This window comes from Monodon monoceros, unplaced genomic scaffold (genome assembly GCF_005190385.1).
Source record: "Monodon monoceros isolate NGI ecotype Baffin Bay Population unplaced genomic scaffold, NGI_Narwhal_1 Super_Scaffold_14, whole genome shotgun sequence".
Taxonomy (NCBI): Eukaryota; Metazoa; Chordata; class Mammalia; order Artiodactyla; family Monodontidae; genus Monodon; species Monodon monoceros.
Window position 1 is genome coordinate 64,142,963 of NW_021703770.1, and position 6,000 is coordinate 64,148,962.

Here is a 6,000-nt window from a genome sequence, read left to right on the forward strand (position 1 = left end):
TTGTGAAACCTCACCACGATCCACCTCCAGAACTTTTTCATCTTCCCAAATGGAAACTTGGTCCCCATTAAACAATAACTCCCCATTTCCAGGCTCCCCACTCTCCCACCTGCCCCTGACAACCAGCATGCTATGGCTGTCTCTATGAATTTGACTACTTGAGGTACCTCATGGAAGTGGCATCATATAGTACTTGTCCTTTGTGACTGACTTATTTCACTTGACAAAATGTTTCAAGGTTCATCCATGTCATAACACGTCAGTACTTCCTCTTAAAGGCCGAATAATATTCCATTTTATGTATATACCACATTTTGTTTATCCACCCACACACAGTTTCTTTTCAAGGTGATGAAAACGTTCAAAATTGATTGTGGTGATAGTTGCACAACTCTGAAGAAACCAAAAGCCAGTGGATTTGACACTTCAAATGGGTTAATTCTAAGGTATGTGAATTAAATATCAATAAAGCTGTTAGCAAAAAACCAAAACTTGTGCTGAGTCCTCCCCCGTTAGTATTTCTTGGTGCAGTTATGCATGGGGGTGGGGCACCAGGAGGTGGAAGGTTGGACCACATGCCATGGAAAAGTAATTGAAGCCACCCTTTCAGTATTTAACAGGGTTGACAAAACACCACAGAATTTGTTTCTCTGGGGGGAATATAATCTATATGAGTGACGAGGTGAGGAAAATATTTTGCTGAACTAGAAATCAATTTGCAACAGCAAAGAGCTGTTAAAACTGTCTCGTACTACAATTCTGTGGTCATGAACACTATTGATATTTTAGATAAGAACTAGGCTATGGTCTGCTGATGGATCTTGTGTTTTATGGTAGAATCAATTCTTCAAAAACGCATTCATATATAGTTTAAAGTTTTGCAGGGGAACCCGTGTCCCCTACATTGGCAGGCGCACTGCTCCACAAGGGAAGTCCTGCCAATCTTGTTTTTAATAAGGAAAGCAGCCGCTCCAGTCCTCCTTGGAAACCCTGAGGAGTCTTCTCTTTTCTCCCCTACCAGTCAAATAAGCAGCACTGACATTTTGATTCTAGGTATCACTATCATTTTCAGAGAGTTTGCAATGTGCAGTAGTGGACTGAATACTTAAAAATTTAAGTGCAGAAAAAAAATTTAAGTGCTTTTCTTATGTCTAACATATTTTAAAGTATTATTAAAAACATAAAAACCTATTAGAAGATTCTACTGGACTTGGTTGATTTAAAACTCCATTATTACTTTGGCATGGAAATGAATTGTTATGGTTAACTGATTAACCAAAACTTATTGATACACTGCTGTAAATACTCAGCATTTTATTATTACAGAGTATCACTGAACAGTGGCAGGTTGAGAATTAGAAGCCCCCCCAATAGGTTGAAATTTTAAAGTAGATATTCCATGTGTAAAACTAGTAACTTATGCAAGAAGCAACATTTATTTTTAGGTACACTCATATAGGGCATTTGTTAGGCAGATTCATAAAGATGAATACTTCATAAGTGATAGGTTCATTTTAATTTTTTAACTTGGGGGTGGTGGTGTGGAAGAGGACTGTTTTATGCAAATCAAAGTCCTTTCCCTTTCCATTCTCATCCCCTCTCCCATTTTTTCTTTTTCAGCAGCTACACAGGACCTGCTCTCATGCTTTCTTTTAATTTTTTTAGAGTTTTTAGGTTCACAGCAAAACTGAGTAAAAGTTACAGAGTTCCCTCTGCCTTCCCTTCTTTTTCTAGTTTCCTAAGGTAGAAACTTATTGATTTTAGATCTTTCTTCCTTTCTAATATATGCATTCAATGCTATAAATCTCCCTCTAAGCACTACTTTCTTTGTATCCACGAATTTTGATATTTTGTTTTCATTCATTTAGTTCAAAGCATTTTAAAATTTCTCTTGAAATTTCTTCTTTGATCCGTGTATTATTTTTAAGTATGTTGTTTAATCTTCATGTATATAACTGGGACTTTCCAGTTATTTTTTGTTATTGATTTCTAGTTTAATTCCATTGTGGTTTTAGAGCAGACATTATATGATTTCTACACTTTTAAATTTGGTAAACTGTGTTTTTTATGGCCCAGAATTTGATCTATCTTGGTGAGTGTTCCATGTGAACTTGAGAAGAATGTGTTATCTGCTGTTTTTGGATGAAGCAGTCTACAGAAGTCACTTCTATCCAGTTGATTGATGGTGTTGTTGAGTTCAACTATGTCCTTGTTGATTTTCTGCCTGCTGGATCTGTCCATTTCTGAGAGACGGGTGTTGAAGCATGCCTAATGTAGCTTTATATACCCTGTTGTTAGGTGCATACATATTAAAGATAGTTATGTCTTGGAGAATTGACTCCTTTATCATTATGTTTGTTTTATCTATCTATCTGCACCAGGTCTTAGTTGCAACATGTGGGATCTTCGTAGTGGCATGCGGGATCTAGTTCCCTGACCAGGGATCGAACCTGGGCCTCCTGCATTGGGAGTGCAGAGTCTTAACCACTGGACCACCAGGGAAGTCCCTAATTTCCTTCTTCATTCCTGATAACCTTCCTTTCACTGAAGTCTACTCTGTCTGAAATCAATATAGTTACTCCTCCTTTCTTTTGATTAATATAAGCATGCTATATATTTTCTCCATCCATTTACTTTTAATCTGTATGTCTTTATATTTAAAGTGGATTTCTTATAGACAACATGTCGTTGGGGCTTGTTTTTTGACGCACTCTGAAAAATCTGTCTTTTAATTGGTGCATTTAGACCACTGATGTTCAGAGTGATTATTGATATAGTTGGATTAATATCTACCATATTTGTTACTGTTTTCCATTTGTGGCCTTTTTACTCATTCCTATTTTTGTCCTCTTCTTTTTCTGCCTTTTGTGATTGTAATTCATTCCATTTTCTCTCCTTTCTCAGCGGTCAGTTGTTTTTTTTCTCCTTTTTCAAATTGATTGTCCTAGACTAAATATACATTTACAGCTAATCAAGGCCCACTTTCAAACGACACTGCTTCACAGTACAGCGAAGCACCTTAGCGTGAATACCTTGTAACAAAGTAATCTTACTTCCTCTTCCTCACTCCTTGTATCATGGTCATTTGTCTTACTTACGTAAAAGCATAAGCAAGCATATCTATATGATATATATGTAAGCATACATAATCAAATACATTGTTGTTATTATTTCAGTTCTTAGATCAATTAAGAAAAAATAAGTTTTTATATTACCTTCACTTATTTCTTGGATTCCTTCTTCCTTTCTTTATGTAGATCTGAGTTTCTGAATTATATTATTTTCCTTCTCTCTAAAGAACTTCTTTTAAACTCTCTTGGAAGGCAGGTCTACTGGCAACAAATTACCTCAATTTTTGTTTGTCTGAGAAAGTCTGAGAAGGTCTGAGAAACCTTCACCAAGTTGGTGGGGTTTTTTTCTCTCTCTCTCTCAACACTGTAAATATTTCAGTCCACTCTCTTCTTGCTTGCATGGTTTCTGAGAAGTCAGATGTAATTCTTATCTTTGTTTCCTCTGGCCTCTTCCAGGATTTTTCGTCTCTTGATTTTCTGTAGTTTGAGAATGTATGCCTAGCTGTAGTTTTGTTTTGTTGTCTTTGCATTTATCTTGCTTGGTGTTCTCTGAGCTTCCTGGATCTGGGGTTTGGTGTCTGAAATTTGGAGAAATTCTGTCATTATTACTTCAAATATTTCTTCTGTTCTTTTTTCTCTCTCTCTCCTTCTGGTATTCTCATTACATGTATATTACATCTTTTGTAGTTGTCCCACAAACTGAGTGTCTTTCTCAGTTTTCTTCTTCTCCCCCCCACCCCTGTATTAGGTGGGTTAGGATGGCTAGAACGAACTGGAGTTGGGTATTTCCTTTCCCCCACCTCAGTTAGGCTCTGATAAAACCCTGCCGGTCGGGCTCTGATTAACTAGCTTCTCCTGAGGGCAGGGCTTGTTAAGAACACAGTGCTCTGGCATATTTGAAAATGGTTCATTTTCCCTCCTCCTGCTGGAAGCACAAAGGAATTTTTCTTTAATATTTGTGAGAAGTTGGTTGAGCCACAGGGGGTAAATCTCATAAAATTGTGGGGATCCCTGTGACTAGGTTCTCCTGGACTTCTGAAGTACTTAGTCCCCAGCAATTTGTCAATACAGCTCAAGTCTTCCTACTCCTGCACTGGCTCCTGTGGTGGCTGCCTCTGTTCCAGTAAAGCCACAGATCCCTGTATTTGCCCGTCGGTCTCTCCAGTCTTGGGGGCAGCAGTCTGTCCTGTGTCGTCCACTGTCATCTGTATCCAAGAAAGGTTGTTGATGTTTGTTCAGCTTTTTTTACCTGGCAACTTAAAAGCTCCTTCCATGTGAAGCTGGAAAACAGAAGTCCCTGTCATGCATTCTTGTGTACTTGCATTGCTTGGGTTATGCTATTTCTACCTCTTCCCCACTTTAGCTTTTCCTTTGGACCAAATTCCTGATTCTCTTCTCTGTCATGTGGTACAATGGCTAAAATACTTAAGATGACAGGATTATGATTTAACTTTTATTTTTGTCTTACATGTAACTGGCTTTATTTTCCCTTTTAATATTTTTCTTTGAGGTTTAATTTGCTGTATACACAGCAAAGTGCACAGCACTCAAGTGTTAAAGTCATAAGAGTTTTGACAAAACACAAAGCTTTGCTTCTGATATCTAATTGAAGCACATCACTAGGGGCTATCTTACTGAAATAAATTACAGAAGTGTCAGTGTGCAGCATCAATGAATCATTAACAAAGTAAGCTGTCATTGAGGCATAAGAGAAAAATTCAACACAGCAAGGCTATATAAACTACTACCTGGAAAGAACCAAAACTGCAACACACTGAGATCAAATTTGACCTTGAGTGGGTCTGTTTTACTGTATATAAGCCTTCTGGATCCCAAGAGTTAACTAATAAAACATAAAAACATTTGAATATTGACAACTCATTGTTGACTTCCCCACAAAGTTTAACTAAAATTGAGTGGAAATCTCTGTTCCCTAATAAGGTGGAAATACTGAAATTTTATTAGAAAAAAAGGATGAATCTGAGATATATTCCTGCAAGAGAATTTACAGCAAAAACTTCAGTTGCACTTAAACACAAGATTAGTAAAAACACCAAATGGGCATGGTTGTTACAGTAAGCAGGGTTATGTAGAGTAATGTAATTCTTTGTTTTACACTATTCCCATAAGAGTCATATGGTGATCCATCATTTTCAGTACAATATGTAAAAATAACTTACTTGTAGGATCCTTTGATTGGCTACTTCATTGCTATAAATACCACTCTGAACTTATACTTCTATATTTGCTTTTTTTCTTTGTATAATATTGCTTTAAACTATTCTCTACTATCTTGATTTTGGGTAAATTATCAAAAAGTTACCATTTTGAGACAGCTATATTTCTTTCTGACTTAAGTACCTCTGTAAAAATGGGCATAATGCAAAGAAATAGTGAAATAAGAAATACTTTTCTGTAGGGGGGTCCCTTTAAGGAATATGTTTAAAGAATTACAAATTACAAATTAAAATTGCACCAAAAATGCTAAATAAGTGATATAAATCTCCAATTGGAATGCTTTCAGGGAAATTAGAGAGCAAACCCTCTTAATATTAGGTGAGTGAAGGGGAACAAAAGTGGCAGAGAAGAAACCCAGTCTTTTTATAGCAGTAAATCCTTTTGATCATCTAATAAACAAAGCTATGCAGCACTCCCTGCCCCAAGTCGATTTTATTTACACACAAAACTTGGTGTATCTTTTCAAGGTACTCATGCCACTTGAAACTCATCCATGTCCACTCTGGGGTTTCATATAAATGAACCATCTCCTTGGGATATAGAATAATCTGTAAAAACCAACAAAAGTAGAAACTGCTGTTAGAGGCAAGTGTTAGAAAATCCCACTTCAAAAACAGAACTTCCAAACTACATACATGAGGAAACAGGTTATCAATCTTAACACACTTTATTGAAAATCATGCCAGCACTA

General features: G+C 36.7%; 1 non-coding gene across 1 annotated transcript; it reads right to left on the reverse strand.

Annotated features, from left to right (window-relative positions):
* Positions 1–2,429: 2,429 nt before the first annotated feature.
* Positions 2,430–2,502, reverse strand: TRNAG-CCC. Its single transcript has one exon. It is a non-coding gene; the product is annotated as a tRNA-Gly (tRNA).
* Between the last annotated feature and the right edge of the window lie 3,498 nt (positions 2,503–6,000).